This window comes from Hyla sarda, unplaced genomic scaffold (assembly GCF_029499605.1).
Source record: "Hyla sarda isolate aHylSar1 unplaced genomic scaffold, aHylSar1.hap1 scaffold_1142, whole genome shotgun sequence".
In the NCBI taxonomy this organism is placed as follows: domain Eukaryota; kingdom Metazoa; phylum Chordata; class Amphibia; order Anura; family Hylidae; genus Hyla; species Hyla sarda.
The window spans coordinates 51,427-74,222 of NW_026607763.1; the positions used below are offsets into that span (position 1 = coordinate 51,427).

Sequence of the window (22,796 nt, forward strand, 5' to 3'; positions counted from 1 at the left end):
ATAGTTAGTACGGTCGAAAAAAGACATATGTCCATCAAGTTCAACCAGGGAATTAAGGGGTAGGGGTGTGGCGCGATATTGGGGAAGGGATGAGATTTTATATTTCTTCATAAGCATTAATCTTATTTTGTCAATTAGGAACATTCAGCACCCACCCGCTATCAAGGCAGCTGCCTATCATGTCATGCCCTACCTGCACAGGTGTGCTGGCTACTCAAATGATCCAATTAAGGAGGCCATTTAGTCAGCAGCAGCAGAAGTCCTGTGCCTGGACGCTCCAACAGCGGCCAGACACAAGCAGAAGCAGCAGAAGCAGCAGCAGCAGCACCACCTTTTGTTTTTTGGCTGCAGCAGCAGCAAGGCCCACAGGGCTGGCTAGCTGGCTAGCCAGCAAGCAGGTAGCAATGAAAGTAGGAATCTTTCTTTTTAACCCTGTAAGGGGGTGGTGCACTGTACCCGAAGATACTGCCATATCGGGTCAATGCATAGGGCGACGGAAGCAAGCTTCGAAATCGGCCCCCGTTCTCAAAAATCCATTTAATATATGGTCCCCAGATAGGGGACGTATCAGATATTAAACTGATAAGAACAGATACTACACTTGATCTTAGCCAAAAGGCCGAGAAGCGATAACCGTGAAAGGGGCGGGCCCAACAAGGTCCCCTTCATGGGCACTATCACTGCTTGCTGTCAGGGAGGCTGCCAGACAATTTTCCATGCACACTCTGGGCTGGGGGGCAGTCAACCACCAGTACACACAGCAGAACCTAAACCCATACCATTATTGCTAAGCAGCAAGACAGGGGCCCATTGCACTCCCACGGGGCCTTTTTAAATGCAATCCATAACCCGGATTTGCCAGGAACCCTTCTTACTCCTCCTACTTGCATGTGACACTGGGCTTAGGATCTGCATAGGAAACACACACACAAGCACACACCTACCTTTGTTGCCTGCAGATGCCTCCTTGGCTGTCCCCAAACGGTATCAAACCAACACCCACGGGAAGCTGTAAGCATAGAGGACATGCCTGCACCCCATTGGACTTACCTGTGTGGGTTAAACCCGGGTTATTTGACAACCTATGGCGGTGATGGTTCTGCTCAGGCAGAGCAGTGCTGATGCTCCTCATAAAGCTGTCGCTGCTGTGAAGGTTCTAGGTGACATCACAAATCCCTATGGTTACATACACAACAAAGCTGGGTTGTTGTTGTTTACACTCTGCAAGGCCTGTGGAAGTGAGTGACATCATAGCACTGTAGTTCTGAGGGTTCTAGATGGATGCAACAATCTCCTGTTGCTTCTATGAAGGCCATAATAGACGACATCACCAAACAGCTCCATAGTCACATACACAGCAAAGGAGAGATGTTGTTTACACCTAGTGATGTCAGTGGTATTGAGTGACATCACAGCACAGTGCTAAGGCTCCTGGGCCTGGACACAGCAGCGGCTGCAATATCTCAACGGAGAATACGTTTATATATATGTGTGTGTGTGCGCGTATATATATATATATATATATATATATATATATATATATATATATATTTCTCCGCCGAAATCACTTTTAAACCCATTTCCACCTTTTTTTCCCTTCTCTTCCTCTTACTTTTTTTTCACGTTTTTTTACGTTTTTCTCCTTTTCGCCTCTTTTCTGGGCGTATTATTCTTCTTTTTCTTCTTTTTTTTCGTCTAATGCATACCCCATCAGTGCAGCAATGCTTATTCAATACCGCCAGCAGATGGAGACACTGGGGGATAATTTTCTAAGGATTTATACTGATTTTTCCTGTCTGAATTTGTCGCACAGAAAGTTGCAGGCCAAATATGTGTGACATTTCTGCGACTTTAGCTTCTAGAGCATTTTTACAACATTATACATAGGTGCTGAATACATAAAAAGCGACTGTTCAGCGACAGACAAGTCGCATCGGCTGAAAGTAGGCCAGAATGTCAGTCCATGTTGGAGCAGGTTTAGATACAGTCTAAAGTATAGATCTCAAAGTCTGTGCACAGAATTTAGCAAGGGCCTCGCACCTTCTGATGCATCAGGTAGGTGCACAATAGCATAGCCTAACCCTCTGTACTTTGGTCTATATTGATGCGGGACATAGACAGCCAGCTGATGACCAATCCATTAGTGCAATGGATGGCTGGAAGCATTTGTCTTTGCCTTTGCAATACCACAGAAGCAATGCATGGTCAATGTACAGCAATGACACACCTGTGTGAACAGCCAGGAGACCCCCCCCCCCCATGTTATGTTACATAGTTACATAGTTAGTACGGTCGAAAAAAGACATATGTCCATCAAGTTCAACCAGGGAATTAAGGGGTAGGGGTGTGGCGCGATATTGGGGAAGGGATGAGATTTTATATTTCTTCATAAGCATTAATCTTATTTTGTCAATTAGGAACATTCAGCACCCACCCGCTATCAAGGCAGCTGCCTATCATGTCATGCCCTACCTGCACAGGTGTGCTGGCTACTCAAATGATCCAATTAAGGAGGCCATTTAGTCAGCAGCAGCAGAAGTCCTGTGCCTGGACGCTCCAACAGCGGCCAGACACAAGCAGAAGCAGCAGAAGCAGCAGCAGCAGCACCACCTTTTGTTTTTTGGCTGCAGCAGCAGCAAGGCCCACAGGGCTGGCTAGCTGGCTAGCCAGCAAGCAGGTAGCAATGAAAGTAGGAATCTTTCTTTTTAACCCTGTAAGGGAGTGGTGCACTGTACCCGAAGATACTGCCATATCGGGTCAATGCATAGGGCGACGGAAGCAAGCTTCGAAATCGGCCCCCGTTCTCAAAAATCCATTTAATATATGGTCCCCAGATAGGGGACGTATCAGATATTAAACTGATAAGAACAGATACTACACTTGATCTTAGCCAAAAGGCCGAGAAGCGATAACCGTGAAAGGGGCGGGCCCAACAAGGTCCCCTTCATGGGCACTATCACTGCTTGCTGTCAGGGAGGCTGCCAGACAATTTTCCATGCACACTCTGGGCTGGGGGGCAGTCAACCACCAGTACACACAGCAGAACCTAAACCCATACCATTATTGCTAAGCAGCAAGACAGGGGCCCATTGCACTCCCACGGGGCCTTTTTAAATGCAATCCATAACCCGGATTTGCCAGGAACCCTTCTTACTCCTCCTACTTGCATGTGACACTGGGCTTAGGATCTGCATAGGAAACACACACACAAGCACACACCTACCTTTGTTGCCTGCAGATGCCTCCTTGGCTGTCCCCAAACGGTATCAAACCAACACCCACGGGAAGCTGTAAGCATAGAGGACATGCCTGCACCCCATTGGACTTACCTGTGTGGGTTAAACCCGGGTTATTTGACAACCTATGGCGGTGATGGTTCTGCTCAGGCAGAGCAGTGCTGATGCTCCTCATAAAGCTGTCGCTGCTGTGAAGGTTCTAGGTGACATCACAAATCCCTATGGTTACATACACAACAAAGCTGGGTTGTTGTTGTTTACACTCTGCAAGGCCTGTGGAAGTGAGTGACATCATAGCACTGTAGTTCTGAGGGTTCTAGATGGATGCAACAATCTCCTGTTGCTTCTATGAAGGCCATAATAGACGACATCACCAAACAGCTCCATAGTCACATACACAGCAAAGGAGAGATGTTGTTTACACCTAGTGATGTCAGTGGTATTGAGTGACATCACAGCACAGTGCTAAGGCTCCTGGGCCTGGACACAGCAGCGGCTGCAATATCTCAACGGAGAATACGTTTATATATATGTGTGTGTGTGCGCGTATATATATATATATATATATATATATATATATATATATATATATATCTCCGCCGAAATCACTTTTAAACCCATTTCCACCTTTTTTTCCCTTCTCTTCCTCTTACTTTTTTTTCACGTTTTTTTACGTTTTTCTCCTTTTCGCCTCTTTTCTGGGCGTATTATTCTTCTTTTTCTTCTTTTTTTTCGTCTAATGCATACCCCATCAGTGCAGCAATGCTTATTCAATACCGCCAGCAGATGGAGACACTGGGGGATAATTTTCTAAGGATTTATACTGATTTTTCCTGTCTGAATTTGTCGCACAGAAAGTTGCAGGCCAAATATGTGTGACATTTCTGCGACTTTAGCTTCTAGAGCATTTTTACAACATTATACATAGGTGCTGAATACATAAAAAGCGACTGTTCAGCGACAGACAAGTCGCATCGGCTGAAAGTAGGCCAGAATGTCAGTCCATGTTGGAGCAGGTTTAGATACAGTCTAAAGTATAGATCTCAAAGTCTGTGCACAGAATTTAGCAAGGGCCTCGCACCTTCTGATGCATCAGGTAGGTGCACAATAGCATAGCCTAACCCTCTGTACTTTGGTCTATATTGATGCGGGACATAGACAGCCAGCTGATGACCAATCCATTAGTGCAATGGATGGCTGGAAGCATTTGTCTTTGCCTTTGCAATACCACAGAAGCAATGCATGGTCAATGTACAGCAATGACACACCTGTGTGAACAGCCAGGAGACCCCCCCCCCATGTTATGTTACATAGTTACATAGTTAGTACGGTCGAAAAAAGACATATGTCCATCAAGTTCAACCAGGGAATTAAGGGGTAGGGGTGTGGCGCGATATTGGGGAAGGGATGAGATTTTATATTTCTTCATAAGCATTAATCTTATTTTGTCAATTAGGAACATTCAGCACCCACCCGCTATCAAGGCAGCTGCCTATCATGTCATGCCCTACCTGCACAGGTGTGCTGGCTACTCAAATGATCCAATTAAGGAGGCCATTTAGTCAGCAGCAGCAGAAGTCCTGTGCCTGGACGCTCCAACAGCGGCCAGACACAAGCAGAAGCAGCAGAAGCAGCAGCAGCAGCACCACCTTTTGTTTTTTGGCTGCAGCAGCAGCAAGGCCCACAGGGCTGGCTAGCTGGCTAGCCAGCAAGCAGGTAGCAATGAAAGTAGGAATCTTTCTTTTTAACCCTGTAAGGGGGTGGTGCACTGTACCCGAAGATACTGCCATATCGGGTCAATGCATAGGGCGACGGAAGCAAGCTTCGAAATCGGCCCCCGTTCTCAAAAATCCATTTAATATATGGTCCCCAGATAGGGGACGTATCAGATATTAAACTGATAAGAACAGATACTACACTTGATCTTAGCCAAAAGGCCGAGAAGCGATAACCGTGAAAGGGGCGGGCCCAACAAGGTCCCCTTCATGGGCACTATCACTGCTTGCTGTCAGGGAGGCTGCCAGACAATTTTCCATGCACACTCTGGGCTGGGGGGCAGTCAACCACCAGTACACACAGCAGAACCTAAACCCATACCATTATTGCTAAGCAGCAAGACAGGGGCCCATTGCACTCCCACGGGGCCTTTTTAAATGCAATCCATAACCCGGATTTGCCAGGAACCCTTCTTACTCCTCCTACTTGCATGTGACACTGGGCTTAGGATCTGCATAGGAAACACACACACAAGCACACACCTACCTTTGTTGCCTGCAGATGCCTCCTTGGCTGTCCCCAAACGGTATCAAACCAACACCCACGGGAAGCTGTAAGCATAGAGGACATGCCTGCACCCCATTGGACTTACCTGTGTGGGTTAAACCCGGGTTATTTGACAACCTATGGCGGTGATGGTTCTGCTCAGGCAGAGCAGTGCTGATGCTCCTCATAAAGCTGTCGCTGCTGTGAAGGTTCTAGGTGACATCACAAATCCCTATGGTTACATACACAACAAAGCTGGGTTGTTGTTGTTTACACTCTGCAAGGCCTGTGGAAGTGAGTGACATCATAGCACTGTAGTTCTGAGGGTTCTAGATGGATGCAACAATCTCCTGTTGCTTCTATGAAGGCCATAATAGACGACATCACCAAACAGCTCCATAGTCACATACACAGCAAAGGAGAGATGTTGTTTACACCTAGTGATGTCAGTGGTATTGAGTGACATCACAGCACAGTGCTAAGGCTCCTGGGCCTGGACACAGCAGCGGCTGCAATATCTCAACGGAGAATACGTTTATATATATGTGTGTGTGTGCGCGTATATATATATATATATATATATATATATATATATATATTTCTCCGCCGAAATCACTTTTAAACCCATTTCCACCTTTTTTTCCCTTCTCTTCCTCTTACTTTTTTTTCACGTTTTTTTACGTTTTTCTCCTTTTCGCCTCTTTTCTGGGCGTATTATTCTTCTTTTTCTTCTTTTTTTTCGTCTAATGCATACCCCATCAGTGCAGCAATGCTTATTCAATACCGCCAGCAGATGGAGACACTGGGGGATAATTTTCTAAGGATTTATACTGATTTTTCCTGTCTGAATTTGTCGCACAGAAAGTTGCAGGCCAAATATGTGTGACATTTCTGCGACTTTAGCTTCTAGAGCATTTTTACAACATTATACATAGGTGCTGAATACATAAAAAGCGACTGTTCAGCGACAGACAAGTCGCATCGGCTGAAAGTAGGCCAGAATGTCAGTCCATGTTGGAGCAGGTTTAGATACAGTCTAAAGTATAGATCTCAAAGTCTGTGCACAGAATTTAGCAAGGGCCTCGCACCTTCTGATGCATCAGGTAGGTGCACAATAGCATAGCCTAACCCTCTGTACTTTGGTCTATATTGATGCGGGACATAGACAGCCAGCTGATGACCAATCCATTAGTGCAATGGATGGCTGGAAGCATTTGTCTTTGCCTTTGCAATACCACAGAAGCAATGCATGGTCAATGTACAGCAATGACACACCTGTGTGAACAGCCAGGAGACCCCCCCCCCCCATGTTATGTTACATAGTTACATAGTTAGTACGGTCGAAAAAAGACATATGTCCATCAAGTTCAACCAGGGAATTAAGGGGTAGGGGTGTGGCGCGATATTGGGGAAGGGATGAGATTTTATATTTCTTCATAAGCATTAATCTTATTTTGTCAATTAGGAACATTCAGGCACCCACCCGCTATCAAGGCAGCTGCCTATCATGTCATGCCCTACCTGCACAGGTGTGCTGGCTACTCAAATGATCCAATTAAGGAGGCCATTTAGTCAGCAGCAGCAGAAGTCCTGTGCCTGGACGCTCCAACAGCGGCCAGACACAAGCAGAAGCAGCAGAAGCAGCAGCAGCAGCACCACCTTTTGTTTTTTGGCTGCAGCAGCAGCAAGGCCCACAGGGCTGGCTAGCTGGCTAGCCAGCAAGCAGGTAGCAATGAAAGTAGGAATCTTTCTTTTTAACCCTGTAAGGGAGTGGTGCACTGTACCCGAAGATACTGCCATATCGGGTCAATGCATAGGGCGACGGAAGCAAGCTTCGAAATCGGCCCCCGTTCTCAAAAATCCATTTAATATATGGTCCCCAGATAGGGGACGTATCAGATATTAAACTGATAAGAACAGATACTACACTTGATCTTAGCCAAAAGGCCGAGAAGCGATAACCGTGAAAGGGGCGGGCCCAACAAGGTCCCCTTCATGGGCACTATCACTGCTTGCTGTCAGGGAGGCTGCCAGACAATTTTCCATGCACACTCTGGGCTGGGGGGCAGTCAACCACCAGTACACACAGCAGAACCTAAACCCATACCATTATTGCTAAGCAGCAAGACAGGGGCCCATTGCACTCCCACGGGGCCTTTTTAAATGCAATCCATAACCCGGATTTGCCAGGAACCCTTCTTACTCCTCCTACTTGCATGTGACACTGGGCTTAGGATCTGCATAGGAAACACACACACAAGCACACACCTACCTTTGTTGCCTGCAGATGCCTCCTTGGCTGTCCCCAAACGGTATCAAACCAACACCCACGGGAAGCTGTAAGCATAGAGGACATGCCTGCACCCCATTGGACTTACCTGTGTGGGTTAAACCCGGGTTATTTGACAACCTATGGCGGTGATGGTTCTGCTCAGGCAGAGCAGTGCTGATGCTCCTCATAAAGCTGTCGCTGCTGTGAAGGTTCTAGGTGACATCACAAATCCCTATGGTTACATACACAACAAAGCTGGGTTGTTGTTGTTTACACTCTGCAAGGCCTGTGGAAGTGAGTGACATCATAGCACTGTAGTTCTGAGGGTTCTAGATGGATGCAACAATCTCCTGTTGCTTCTATGAAGGCCATAATAGACGACATCACCAAACAGCTCCATAGTCACATACACAGCAAAGGAGAGATGTTGTTTACACCTAGTGATGTCAGTGGTATTGAGTGACATCACAGCACAGTGCTAAGGCTCCTGGGCCTGGACACAGCAGCGGCTGCAATATCTCAACGGAGAATACGTTTATATATATGTGTGTGTGTGCGCGTATATATATATATATATATATATATATATATATATATATATATATATTTCTCCGCCGAAATCACTTTTAAACCCATTTCCACCTTTTTTTCCCTTCTCTTCCTCTTACTTTTTTTTCACGTTTTTTTACGTTTTTCTCCTTTTCGCCTCTTTTCTGGGCGTATTATTCTTCTTTTTCTTCTTTTTTTTCGTCTAATGCATACCCCATCAGTGCAGCAATGCTTATTCAATACCGCCAGCAGATGGAGACACTGGGGGATAATTTTCTAAGGATTTATACTGATTTTTCCTGTCTGAATTTGTCGCACAGAAAGTTGCAGGCCAAATATGTGTGACATTTCTGCGACTTTAGCTTCTAGAGCATTTTTACAACATTATACATAGGTGCTGAATACATAAAAAGCGACTGTTCAGCGACAGACAAGTCGCATCGGCTGAAAGTAGGCCAGAATGTCAGTCCATGTTGGAGCAGGTTTAGATACAGTCTAAAGTATAGATCTCAAAGTCTGTGCACAGAATTTAGCAAGGGCCTCGCACCTTCTGATGCATCAGGTAGGTGCACAATAGCATAGCCTAACCCTCTGTACTTTGGTCTATATTGATGCGGGACATAGACAGCCAGCTGATGACCAATCCATTAGTGCAATGGATGGCTGGAAGCATTTGTCTTTGCCTTTGCAATACCACAGAAGCAATGCATGGTCAATGTACAGCAATGACACACCTGTGTGAACAGCCAGGAGACCCCCCCCCCCCATGTTATGTTACATAGTTACATAGTTAGTACGGTCGAAAAAAGACATATGTCCATCAAGTTCAACCAGGGAATTAAGGGGTAGGGGTGTGGCGCGATATTGGGGAAGGGATGAGATTTTATATTTCTTCATAAGCATTAATCTTATTTTGTCAATTAGGAACATTCAGCACCCACCCGCTATCAAGGCAGCTGCCTATCATGTCATGCCCTACCTGCACAGGTGTGCTGGCTACTCAAATGATCCAATTAAGGAGGCCATTTAGTCAGCAGCAGCAGAAGTCCTGTGCCTGGACGCTCCAACAGCGGCCAGACACAAGCAGAAGCAGCAGAAGCAGCAGCAGCAGCACCACCTTTTGTTTTTTGGCTGCAGCAGCAGCAAGGCCCACAGGGCTGGCTAGCTGGCTAGCCAGCAAGCAGGTAGCAATGAAAGTAGGAATCTTTCTTTTTAACCCTGTAAGGGGGTGGTGCACTGTACCCGAAGATACTGCCATATCGGGTCAATGCATAGGGCGACGGAAGCAAGCTTCGAAATCGGCCCCCGTTCTCAAAAATCCATTTAATATATGGTCCCCAGATAGGGGACGTATCAGATATTAAACTGATAAGAACAGATACTACACTTGATCTTAGCCAAAAGGCCGAGAAGCGATAACCGTGAAAGGGGCGGGCCCAACAAGGTCCCCTTCATGGGCACTATCACTGCTTGCTGTCAGGGAGGCTGCCAGACAATTTTCCATGCACACTCTGGGCTGGGGGGCAGTCAACCACCAGTACACACAGCAGAACCTAAACCCATACCATTATTGCTAAGCAGCAAGACAGGGGCCCATTGCACTCCCACGGGGCCTTTTTAAATGCAATCCATAACCCGGATTTGCCAGGAACCCTTCTTACTCCTCCTACTTGCATGTGACACTGGGCTTAGGATCTGCATAGGAAACACACACACAAGCACACACCTACCTTTGTTGCCTGCAGATGCCTCCTTGGCTGTCCCCAAACGGTATCAAACCAACACCCACGGGAAGCTGTAAGCATAGAGGACATGCCTGCACCCCATTGGACTTACCTGTGTGGGTTAAACCCGGGTTATTTGACAACCTATGGCGGTGATGGTTCTGCTCAGGCAGAGCAGTGCTGATGCTCCTCATAAAGCTGTCGCTGCTGTGAAGGTTCTAGGTGACATCACAAATCCCTATGGTTACATACACAACAAAGCTGGGTTGTTGTTGTTTACACTCTGCAAGGCCTGTGGAAGTGAGTGACATCATAGCACTGTAGTTCTGAGGGTTCTAGATGGATGCAACAATCTCCTGTTGCTTCTATGAAGGCCATAATAGACGACATCACCAAACAGCTCCATAGTCACATACACAGCAAAGGAGAGATGTTGTTTACACCTAGTGATGTCAGTGGTATTGAGTGACATCACAGCACAGTGCTAAGGCTCCTGGGCCTGGACACAGCAGCGGCTGCAATATCTCAACGGAGAATACGTTTATATATATGTGTGTGTGTGCGCGTATATATATATATATATATATATATATATATATATATATATATTTCTCCGCCGAAATCACTTTTAAACCCATTTCCACCTTTTTTTCCCTTCTCTTCCTCTTACTTTTTTTTCACGTTTTTTTACGTTTTTCTCCTTTTCGCCTCTTTTCTGGGCGTATTATTCTTCTTTTTCTTCTTTTTTTTCGTCTAATGCATACCCCATCAGTGCAGCAATGCTTATTCAATACCGCCAGCAGATGGAGACACTGGGGGATAATTTTCTAAGGATTTATACTGATTTTTCCTGTCTGAATTTGTCGCACAGAAAGTTGCAGGCCAAATATGTGTGACATTTCTGCGACTTTAGCTTCTAGAGCATTTTTACAACATTATACATAGGTGCTGAATACATAAAAAGCGACTGTTCAGCGACAGACAAGTCGCATCGGCTGTGAAAGTAGGCCAGAATGTCAGTCCATGTTGGAGCAGGTTTAGATACAGTCTAAAGTATAGATCTCAAAGTCTGTGCACAGAATTTAGCAAGGGCCTCGCACCTTCTGATGCATCAGGTAGGTGCACAATAGCATAGCCTAACCCTCTGTACTTTGGTCTATATTGATGCGGGACATAGACAGCCAGCTGATGACCAATCCATTAGTGCAATGGATGGCTGGAAGCATTTGTCTTTGCCTTTGCAATACCACAGAAGCAATGCATGGTCAATGTACAGCAATGACACACCTGTGTGAACAGCCAGGAGACCCCCCCCCCCATGTTATGTTACATAGTTACATAGTTAGTACGGTCGAAAAAAGACATATGTCCATCAAGTTCAACCAGGGAATTAAGGGGTAGGGGTGTGGCGCGATATTGGGGAAGGGATGAGATTTTATATTTCTTCATAAGCATTAATCTTATTTTGTCAATTAGGAACATTCAGCACCCACCCGCTATCAAGGCAGCTGCCTATCATGTCATGCCCTACCTGCACAGGTGTGCTGGCTACTCAAATGATCCAATTAAGGAGGCCATTTAGTCAGCAGCAGCAGAAGTCCTGTGCCTGGACGCTCCAACAGCGGCCAGACACAAGCAGAAGCAGCAGCAGCAGCACCACCTTTTGTTTTTTGGCTGCAGCAGCAGCAAGGCCCACAGGGCTGGCTAGCTGGCTAGCCAGCAAGCAGGTAGCAATGAAAGTAGGAATCTTTCTTTTTAACCCTGTAAGGGGGTGGTGCACTGTACCCGAAGATACTGCCATATCGGGTCAATGCATAGGGCGACGGAAGCAAGCTTCGAAATCGGCCCCCGTTCTCAAAAATCCATTTAATATATGGTCCCCAGATAGGGGACGTATCAGATATTAAACTGATAAGAACAGATACTACACTTGATCTTAGCCAAAAGGCCGAGAAGCGATAACCGTGAAAGGGGCGGGCCCAACAAGGTCCCCTTCATGGGCACTATCACTGCTTGCTGTCAGGGAGGCTGCCAGACAATTTTCCATGCACACTCTGGGCTGGGGGGCAGTCAACCACCAGTACACACAGCAGAACCTAAACCCATACCATTATTGCTAAGCAGCAAGACAGGGGCCCATTGCACTCCCACGGGGCCTTTTTAAATGCAATCCATAACCCGGATTTGCCAGGAACCCTTCTTACTCCTCCTACTTGCATGTGACACTGGGCTTAGGATCTGCATAGGAAACACACACACAAGCACACACCTACCTTTGTTGCCTGCAGATGCCTCCTTGGCTGTCCCCAAACGGTATCAAACCAACACCCACGGGAAGCTGTAAGCATAGAGGACATGCCTGCACCCCATTGGACTTACCTGTGTGGGTTAAACCCGGGTTATTTGACAACCTATGGCGGTGATGGTTCTGCTCAGGCAGAGCAGTGCTGATGCTCCTCATAAAGCTGTCGCTGCTGTGAAGGTTCTAGGTGACATCACAAATCCCTATGGTTACATACACAACAAAGCTGGGTTGTTGTTGTTTACACTCTGCAAGGCCTGTGGAAGTGAGTGACATCATAGCACTGTAGTTCTGAGGGTTCTAGATGGATGCAACAATCTCCTGTTGCTTCTATGAAGGCCATAATAGACGACATCACCAAACAGCTCCATAGTCACATACACAGCAAAGGAGAGATGTTGTTTACACCTAGTGATGTCAGTGGTATTGAGTGACATCACAGCACAGTGCTAAGGCTCCTGGGCCTGGACACAGCAGCGGCTGCAATATCTCAACGGAGAATACGTTTATATATATGTGTGTGTGTGCGCGTATATATATATATATATATATATATATATATATATATATATATTCTCCGCCGAAATCACTTTTAAACCCATTTCCACCTTTTTTTCCCTTCTCTTCCTCTTACTTTTTTTTCACGTTTTTTTACGTTTTTCTCCTTTTCGCCTCTTTTCTGGGCGTATTATTCTTCTTTTTCTTCTTTTTTTTCGTCTAATGCATACCCCATCAGTGCAGCAATGCTTATTCAATACCGCCAGCAGATGGAGACACTGGGGGATAATTTTCTAAGGATTTATACTGATTTTTCCTGTCTGAATTTGTCGCACAGAAAGTTGCAGGCCAAATATGTGTGACATTTCTGCGACTTTAGCTTCTAGAGCATTTTTACAACATTATACATAGGTGCTGAATACATAAAAAGCGACTGTTCAGCGACAGACAAGTCGCATCGGCTGAAAGTAGGCCAGAATGTCAGTCCATGTTGGAGCAGGTTTAGATACAGTCTAAAGTATAGATCTCAAAGTCTGTGCACAGAATTTAGCAAGGGCCTCGCACCTTCTGATGCATCAGGTAGGTGCACAATAGCATAGCCTAACCCTCTGTACTTTGGTCTATATTGATGCGGGACATAGACAGCCAGCTGATGACCAATCCATTAGTGCAATGGATGGCTGGAAGCATTTGTCTTTGCCTTTGCAATACCACAGAAGCAATGCATGGTCAATGTACAGCAATGACACACCTGTGTGAACAGCCAGGAGACCCCCCCCCCCATGTTATGTTACATAGTTACATAGTTAGTACGGTCGAAAAAAGACATATGTCCATCAAGTTCAACCAGGGAATTAAGGGGTAGGGGTGTGGCGCGATATTGGGGAAGGGATGAGATTTTATATTTCTTCATAAGCATTAATCTTATTTTGTCAATTAGGAACATTCAGCACCCACCCGCTATCAAGGCAGCTGCCTATCATGTCATGCCCTACCTGCACAGGTGTGCTGGCTACTCAAATGATCCAATTAAGGAGGCCATTTAGTCAGCAGCAGCAGAAGTCCTGTGCCTGGACGCTCCAACAGCGGCCAGACACAAGCAGAAGCAGCAGAAGCAGCAGCAGCAGCACCACCTTTTGTTTTTTGGCTGCAGCAGCAGCAAGGCCCACAGGGCTGGCTAGCTGGCTAGCCAGCAAGCAGGTAGCAATGAAAGTAGGAATCTTTCTTTTTAACCCTGTAAGGGGGTGGTGCACTGTACCCGAAGATACTGCCATATCGGGTCAATGCATAGGGCGACGGAAGCAAGCTTCGAAATCGGCCCCCGTTCTCAAAAATCCATTTAATATATGGTCCCCAGATAGGGGACGTATCAGATATTAAACTGATAAGAACAGATACTACACTTGATCTTAGCCAAAAGGCCGAGAAGCGATAACCGTGAAAGGGGCGGGCCCAACAAGGTCCCCTTCATGGGCACTATCACTGCTTGCTGTCAGGGAGGCTGCCAGACAATTTTCCATGCACACTCTGGGCTGGGGGGCAGTCAACCACCAGTACACACAGCAGAACCTAAACCCATACCATTATTGCTAAGCAGCAAGACAGGGGCCCATTGCACTCCCACGGGGCCTTTTTAAATGCAATCCATAACCCGGATTTGCCAGGAACCCTTCTTACTCCTCCTACTTGCATGTGACACTGGGCTTAGGATCTGCATAGGAAACACACACACAAGCACACACCTACCTTTGTTGCCTGCAGATGCCTCCTTGGCTGTCCCCAAACGGTATCAAACCAACACCCACGGGAAGCTGTAAGCATAGAGGACATGCCTGCACCCCATTGGACTTACCTGTGTGGGTTAAACCCGGGTTATTTGACAACCTATGGCGGTGATGGTTCTGCTCAGGCAGAGCAGTGCTGATGCTCCTCATAAAGCTGTCGCTGCTGTGAAGGTTCTAGGTGACATCACAAATCCCTATGGTTACATACACAACAAAGCTGGGTTGTTGTTGTTTACACTCTGCAAGGCCTGTGGAAGTGAGTGACATCATAGCACTGTAGTTCTGAGGGTTCTAGATGGATGCAACAATCTCCTGTTGCTTCTATGAAGGCCATAATAGACGACATCACCAAACAGCTCCATAGTCACATACACAGCAAAGGAGAGATGTTGTTTACACCTAGTGATGTCAGTGGTATTGAGTGACATCACAGCACAGTGCTAAGGCTCCTGGGCCTGGACACAGCAGCGGCTGCAATATCTCAACGGAGAATACGTTTATATATATGTGTGTGTGTGCGCGTATATATATATATATATATATATATATATATATATATATATTCTCCGCCGAAATCACTTTTAAACCCATTTCCACCTTTTTTTCCCTTCTCTTCCTCTTACTTTTTTTTCACGTTTTTTTACGTTTTTCTCCTTTTCGCCTCTTTTCTGGGCGTATTATTCTTCTTTTTCTTCTTTTTTTTCGTCTAATGCATACCCCATCAGTGCAGCAATGCTTATTCAATACCGCCAGCAGATGGAGACACTGGGGGATAATTTTCTAAGGATTTATACTGATTTTTCCTGTCTGAATTTGTCGCACAGAAAGTTGCAGGCCAAATATGTGTGACATTTCTGCGACTTTAGCTTCTAGAGCATTTTTACAACATTATACATAGGTGCTGAATACATAAAAAGCGACTGTTCAGCGACAGACAAGTCGCATCGGCTGAAAGTAGGCCAGAATGTCAGTCCATGTTGGAGCAGGTTTAGATACAGTCTAAAGTATAGATCTCAAAGTCTGTGCACAGAATTTAGCAAGGGCCTCGCACCTTCTGATGCATCAGGTAGGTGCACAATAGCATAGCCTAACCCTCTGTACTTTGGTCTATATTGATGCGGGACATAGACAGCCAGCTGATGACCAATCCATTAGTGCAATGGATGGCTGGAAGCATTTGTCTTTGCCTTTGCAATACCACAGAAGCAATGCATGGTCAATGTACAGCAATGACACACCTGTGTGAACAGCCAGGAGACCCCCCCCCCCCCCCCCCATGTTATGTTACATAGTTACATAGTTAGTACGGTCGAAAAAAGACATATGTCCATCAAGTTCAACCAGGGAATTAAGGGGTAGGGGTGTGGCGCGATATTGGGGAAGGGATGAGATTTTATATTTCTTCATAAGCATTAATCTTATTTTGTCAATTAGGAACATTCAGCACCCACCCGCTATCAAGGCAGCTGCCTATCATGTCATGCCCTACCTGCACAGGTGTGCTGGCTACTCAAATGATCCAATTAAGGAGGCCATTTAGTCAGCAGCAGCAGAAGTCCTGTGCCTGGACGCTCCAACAGGGGCCAGACACAAGCAGAAGCAGAAGCAGCAGAAGCAGCAGCAGCAGCACCACCTTTTGTTTTTTGGCTGCAGCAGCAAGGCCCACAGGGCTGGCTAGCTGGCTAGCCAGCAAGCAGGTAGCAATGAAAGTAGGAATCTTTCTTTTTAACCCTGTAAGGGGGTGGTGCACTGTACCCGAAGATACTGCCATATCGGGTCAATGCATAGGGCGACGGAAGCAAGCTTCGAAATCGGCCCCCGTTCTCAAAAATCCATTTAATATATGGTCCCCAGATAGGGGACGTATCAGATATTAAACTGATAAGAACAGATTTTTGATTGAAAGAGCTTTATTTTCCGTTCAGTCATTACAAGTCGTACAATAAATTACAGTCACACAAAGCATGATAGTACAATACACAGCAAAGGTTCCCTAAGCTATACATCGCACACCATGCTACTCTAACATTCAGCTCAATCCTGCAATAGAAAGGCACAAGAGATCAAACAAAAACCAAATAATACAATCTGTGATCGGGGTAGGGGTGTGGGCGACTATGTGGGGGTAGGGAGGGGGCGGATCACAGGGCCAAACTGTTGGGCTGTATCTTCAGGGAGACATGGGAGAAGGAGAGGGGTCTTCACTCCTCTTCTTCCTCATCAACGGCCGAGCTGTCCAAGATGGAATAGTCTCTAAGCAGGTTCTTGATGAACCTGCGGCAGTCCCGGACGGACATGTTTTCCCTGTTGATCACGAGGCGGTTCCTGGCAAGCCACACTGCGTCCTTAAAACAGTTCATAAGGCGCCAGGCCTCCTGGATGGCCTCCACGTCGTGGGTCCCAGGGAACAGGCCGTAAAGCACCGAATGGTACGATAGGCAGCTCCTGGGCACTGAGTCTCTGAGTTCCTGTTCTAGGGCGTCCAACAGACCCTGTGCAAAGGGGCACTGCCAAAACACGTGGAAAGATGTTTCCTCCACGTAGGGGCAACGGGGGCAGTACCGGGTCTTGCACAGGTTGCGGGCATGCATGAATGACCTGAGAGAGAGACCTCCCATGACGGCCATCCACGACAAGTCCTTGTGTCCATTGGTAAGCCGCTTTGAGGCCACATTGTTCCAAACTGTCTCTGCAGTGGCTGCGGGGAGTCCCGGAACCAGCTCGGTCGAGTCCTTAGCTCGGATGAGCTTGTGGATTGTCTTTGGCTTCCATAGGTCTGGTTTCAGTCCTTCCAGCTGGTGCTCCCTCACAAACCGGACAACATCCCCATAGAACCAGGGAGTGTTCCAGTTGTAAGGGATGGAGCTGTCCCACTTGTCCCAGCCCAGCTGTCTCCAGAGGGGCATGAGAAGCAAGCGAGACATGGACCTGCCCGCTGAGCCAGTCTTTTCTACAAGAGTCCGCTGCACCGTGACACATGCAAAGGAGGCCCTCAGCAGAGCGGGGATGTCGGGTATTCCCTTCCCACCCTTGCGGGGTTCCTTGTACATCACGGTCCTCTTGACTCTGTCCATTTTGCCCCAGACGAAGCCAAACACTGTCCGGGTGATGGCCTTGCAAACAGTGGTATGGGGAGGCCAGGCCTGTGCGGTATATTGGAGCACAGGCAAAACTTCACTCCGCAGGACAAGTGCCTTGCCTTCCATCGTGAGCTTTCTGGAGCTCCACAGTCCGATCTTCGAGTTTATCCTTCCTAGTCGGTCTTGCCAAGACTTAAGGGCCGCTCCTTCCTTCCCGAACCAGACTCCAAGAATTTGAATGAAGTCCGGCTTAATAGTAAAGGGGAAGGGGGCGGAAGAAGCCAGGTGCCATTCCCCGAAGAGCATGGCCTCCGACTTCCCGCAGTTGACTTTTGCCCCCGAAGCTCTGCCGAAGTCCTCGCAGGTCTGGACGAGTGCAGTCACCGAACGCTGGTCAGCGCAGAAGACGGTCACGTCGTCCATGTAGAGCGAGCACTTGACCTCGTGGCGATCTGGTCCTGGTGCGGTGATCCCTCTGATCTCTCCATTCTGCCGGATAGTCTCAGCGAAGAGCTCTATAACACAAACAAAAAGGAGAGGTGAAAGAGGGCAGCCTTGTCTAACCCCTGAAAGAATAGGAAAGGGGTCAGTCTTCCAGCCGTTCACCAACACCGTGCTGTAAATGTCAAAATACATAACGTTAACAAAAGAGCAAAACATCTTCCCCAGACCCAGCCTGCGCAAAACCCTGTCCATGAATGCGTGGGAGACACGGTCGAACGCCTTCTCCTGATCTAAGCTGACCAGGGCGGCGCGGCCCCCGCGGTCCTGGATGTAATGGACCGTGTCTCTCACAAGGGCAAGGCTGTCGGCAATCCTGCGGCCAGGAATGCTGCAGGTCTGGTCCGGATGGACGATCTGCCCCATGACAGGTTTCAGCCTGTTGGCCAGCACCTTGGCGAGGATCTTGTAGTCCACGTTCAGGAGAGAGATGGGACGCCAGTTTTTCAGGTCACATCTCTCCCCCTTCCGCTTATACAAGATCGTGATCATCCCTTCCCTCAACGACGGAGGCATTCTGCCCCCCACCACCATCTCCTCGTACACCTCCGACAGGTCCGGACAGATCAGGTCACCCAGCGCTACGTAGAGCTCGGCCGGGAGACCGTCACTGCCCGGGGTCTTGCCGGGCTTAAAGGATTTAGCGGCAGAGAGCAGCTCCCCCACCGTCAAGGGATCGTCCATAGCCGCCGCACCTGCGGGATCAACAACGTTAGTGACACCTGACAGGAACCTCTCGGCGGCTTCGGGGTCGGATGACTTGGGGGCGTAGAGGTTGCTGTAGAAGTCGTGGACGACCCCCATCACTTCCTCCTTGCCGCTCCTCATGTGTCCGGTCTCATCTCGTAGCTCAGTCAGGGGCGTGTGGCCGGCATGGAGCTTCCTGAAAAAGAAAGAGTTACATTTCTCACCCTTCTCCAGGTTCTCCACCTTGGAACGAAAGACGATTCGCTTGGATTCCTCCTCAAAGTGCCTTTTCAAGCTCTTTTTGGTCTCCTCCAGCTCCTCCCTGACGTCCCAGCCACACTGGAGCAGGTCCTGCAGGGACCGCAGCTCGCGCTGCAGTTTCCTCAAGTCCCACTTCTTCGCACACGCCTGTTGTCTGCCTTTTGCCTGAAAGAAACAACGGAATTCGACTTTAACATATTCCCACCAATCGCTGATGCACTTGAACAGACATTTGTCATTTCGCCATACAAGGTAAGCATCCCTAAGTTCCTCCATGACCTCCCTCTGCTCCAACAGGGCACAATTCAACTTCCAGGAGCCCGGGCCAGGTGGGAATCCATGGCCCAGAGTCCCCCGGAATCGAATGGCCCTGTGGTCAGAGAAGAAGCAGGGGACCATAGAGTACGACACCTTTCTGACTGCTCTCGAAGTGAAGATGAAGTCTATCCGAGAACGGAGCGAGCCATCGGGGCGGCTCCACGTATAGTTTACGGAGCCGTTCCCGATGGACCCGACAACGTCCTGCAAGGATGCCTCCGTCACCATCTCAATCAGCAGTTTAGACGTCACGTCCAGGTTGGCGGATGTGCCAGAACTGCGCCCGTCCACCTCAATGGGGCAGTTGAAGTCACCACCCAACACTACTGCTCTAGTGGTGGCGAGTTCAGCCCGCAGGGCCTGGAGAACCTCCAGTCGGACATCCCTCTCAGGGGAGGCATACACGTTGATGAGCCGCACGGGCTCACCCGCCCAGGAACCGTCTGCGACAAGAAGTCTGCCACAGACGAGCTCCCGGACGGAATCAAGTGCAAAGTTACCTCCCCTGATCAGGATGGCCACCCCCGCAGACCTATTGTCGCCCCCACCAGACCAGTAGGAAGGGCCGTGAGGCCACTGCCTGGCCAGATGGTTGTAAGACCTAGAAGCAGACAAAGCACATTCCTGCAACATGTAAACATCACACCTCTGGGAATCTAAGAACGTAAGAACAGTCTGAAATCTAAACCAAGCTCTAATACTCCTCACATTAATGCAGAAGATGTTGAGATCAGCCATGGGAATAAAAAGAGAGGTTAGTTCTGATACTAGTTACCAGTCTGGTCGGACGGGTCCTCTTCTCTGGCGCCTGTCGGCTCCTGTGGCTTCTCGTAGCGCCCTTCCAAGAACTCGTCGTAGACCGTGTTGGACGGAGTGTCCAGGATTTTCTTAACCTCTGGGTCCTGCAGCAGCTCCTCCATAGATTGAGCTTGGACTGGCTCTGCTTGGACCTGCTCCACTTGGGCCTGCTCCATCACCTCCTCTCCTTCTGAAGCTTCAAGGCTCTCGCAGACCTGCTCCATCTCCTCCTCCTCATCTGAAGCTTGAGGGGTCTCGCAGGTCTCGATTATCTTTCTTTTGTGGGACTCTTCTGATACGTTGTCCCTTCCTTTCCTCTTCCTCTGTATGGTACCTGGGGGAGGAAGCACAGGAAAGTCCTCTGAAGGGCGGGCACCAGCAGCTGGAGGGGGGTTAGGTGCTGCTGGGCCAGGAGAGAAAGGAGGCTGGGTGGGGCGGGGGGCAGGAGAGAGTGCCCGGGCAGGGGAGGACGGGGCAGGGGTGGGCCGGGCAGGGGAGGACGGGGCAGGGGTGGGCCGGGCAGGGGAGGACGGGGCAGGGGTGGGCCGGGGTGGGGTACGGGGGGCAGGGGTGGGCCGGGGTGGGGTACGGGGGGCAGGGGTGGGGCGGGATGGGGCAGGAGGGGCGGGGGTGGGACGGGATGGGGCAGGGGTGGGACGGGATGGGGCAGGGGTGGGACGGGATGGGGCAGGGGTGGGACGGGATGGGGCAGGACGGGATGGGGCAGGGGATGGGGCCGGAGGGGCAGGGGATGGGGCGGGAGGGGCAGGGGATGGGGCGGGAGGGGCAGGGGAGGGGCGGGACGGGGCAGGGGTGGTGGCTTTCGCCTTCTTACCCTCCTTGGTCGGCTTGGCCATCCGTGGTGTTGGCTCCGGAGCTGGGGCTGGCTTCGGTGCTCTCGCTGCCACAGATGCCCATGTTCTCTCCCTCTGGGGGCAGTCCTTGTAGCTGTGGGCTGCCAGTCCGCAGAGGTTGCAGGTCTTGCTCTTGGGGCAGTCCTTGGTCGTGTGACCTGTCACACGGCAATACCTGCAGGCATCCTCCGTACAGTCCTTGCCCTCGTGGCCCATCTTGCCACATCTCCTGCAGGTCTGCGGCATGTCCGGGTAGAAGATAAGTCCTGTGGAGTTGCCCAAGGAAAATGTCGTTGGCAGGTGCTGTAGTCCGTCTGGAGAAGCAGGGTTCTTGTTGAGTCTGACGACCACAGACCACTTGCAGGTCCAGTATCCGAGTGAGTTCAGGATGCGGGTGGGCTCCCTCACCACGGTGCAGAAGCGCTTCAGGAAGGTCGAGATGTCCGTGCCTGGGGTGTGTGGGTTCCGCATTGAGACCGTCACCCGCCTCTCCTCTCTTTGAATAAGGCAGTTGCCCACAAAGCGAGAGAAAGGGGATTCGGGACTCGCCGCTTTCACCACCTCCCAGTATCTTCTACAGGTCCCAATGGTGGCAAAGGTGATGTAGAAGATTCCCGAAAAGAAGGTTGCTATTCCCAGGGTGTCAGCCGTGGGGAAGCCTTGATCCGCCAGCATCTTCTTGCAGAACACGTCGTGGGACATGTCCGGCACCCTTCCGTCCACGGGCTTGAGCTTCAAGGCAACAGTCTGCCTCATCCAGGGCTCCAGGGTTGGAGCTTCCAGGTTAGGAATTCTGCCGCCCTTCTGCCTTGCCGTGCCGTGGTGGAGGTTGAAGCTTGCTGTGGTTGGGGCTGGACCTCCAGGCCTTGCCCTGCAGCCTCCTGGGTGGACTTGCTGGTTGAGGCCATGGCTTCTTCCAGCAGGCTCTTTTCCGCTTCCTTGCTTGCTTGTGGAGAGAGGCTTCGCAAAGTCTTCTTTCCCGGGTGGGAGGAGCTATGCAGATCCGGTCCCGGTGGGAGGAGCTATGCAAATCCTTCTCCAGAGGCAGCGAGTTTCTTCGAAAAGATTCTGCGCCGCCTTCCTCTTCGCCGCTGTTCCGGAATTCACCGCCGATTCCCTTCTTCCAGGTTCTTCGTCGGCTTCTTCCGGAGCTGCAGTCTTCAAGATCTTCTCCTTCTTCAGATGTTCCGAGGCAGGCAGGAGACGATCTTCAGGTGGTATGCTCTAGAGAAATGCGGTTCTAATAAGAACGAAAAGTACTGCAATCGTACTACGCAAAATCTCTACCACAATGCTTGGAGTTCTTCAGACCGTAGCGATCATGGTATCTCCCCTGCCAGGTAATCTGTTCTGATAAGAACAGATACTACACTTGATCTTAGCCAAAAGGCCGAGAAGCGATAACCGTGAAAGGGGCGGGCCCAACAAGGTCCCCTTCATGGGCACTATCACTGCTTGCTGTCAGGGAGGCTGCCAGACAATTTTCCATGCACACTCTGGGCTGGGGGGCAGTCAACCACCAGTACACACAGCAGAACCTAAACCCATACCATTATTGCTAAGCAGCAAGACAGGGGCCCATTGCACTCCCACGGGGCCTTTTTAAATGCAATCCATAACCCGGATTTGCCAGGAACCCTTCTTACTCCTCCTACTTGCATGTGACACTG

At 49.1% G+C, this 22,796-nt stretch overlaps 7 non-coding genes and 2 pseudogenes across 7 annotated transcripts; all 9 read right to left on the bottom strand.

Moving 5' to 3' along the window:
- Window positions 1-440: 440 nt before the first annotated feature.
- LOC130301951 (U2 spliceosomal RNA) lies at window positions 441-631 on the bottom strand. Its single transcript, XR_008852289.1, has one exon. It is a non-coding gene; the product is annotated as a U2 spliceosomal RNA (small nuclear RNA).
- Window positions 632-2,719: 2,088 nt separating this feature from the next.
- Window positions 2,720-2,910, bottom strand: LOC130301937 (U2 spliceosomal RNA). Its single transcript, XR_008852275.1, has one exon. It is a non-coding gene; the product is annotated as a U2 spliceosomal RNA (small nuclear RNA).
- A 2,084-nt stretch (window positions 2,911-4,994) lies between these two features.
- LOC130301952 (U2 spliceosomal RNA) lies at window positions 4,995-5,185 on the bottom strand. The gene has a single exon (XR_008852290.1). It is a non-coding gene; the product is annotated as a U2 spliceosomal RNA (small nuclear RNA).
- A 2,081-nt stretch (window positions 5,186-7,266) lies between these two features.
- Window positions 7,267-7,457, bottom strand: LOC130301949 (U2 spliceosomal RNA). Its single transcript, XR_008852287.1, has one exon. It is a non-coding gene; the product is annotated as a U2 spliceosomal RNA (small nuclear RNA).
- A 2,088-nt stretch (window positions 7,458-9,545) lies between these two features.
- Window positions 9,546-9,736, bottom strand: LOC130301954 (U2 spliceosomal RNA). The gene has a single exon (XR_008852291.1). It is a non-coding gene; the product is annotated as a U2 spliceosomal RNA (small nuclear RNA).
- Window positions 9,737-11,812: 2,076 nt separating this feature from the next.
- On the bottom strand, window positions 11,813-12,003 carry LOC130301955 (U2 spliceosomal RNA). Its single transcript, XR_008852292.1, has one exon. It is a non-coding gene; the product is annotated as a U2 spliceosomal RNA (small nuclear RNA).
- A 2,082-nt stretch (window positions 12,004-14,085) lies between these two features.
- On the bottom strand, window positions 14,086-14,276 carry LOC130301956 (U2 spliceosomal RNA). Its single transcript, XR_008852293.1, has one exon. It is a non-coding gene; the product is annotated as a U2 spliceosomal RNA (small nuclear RNA).
- A 2,090-nt stretch (window positions 14,277-16,366) lies between these two features.
- LOC130301967 (U2 spliceosomal RNA) lies at window positions 16,367-16,539 on the bottom strand (annotated as a pseudogene).
- A 5,819-nt stretch (window positions 16,540-22,358) lies between these two features.
- Window positions 22,359-22,528, bottom strand: LOC130301969 (U2 spliceosomal RNA; annotated as a pseudogene).
- Between the last annotated feature and the right edge of the window lie 268 nt (window positions 22,529-22,796).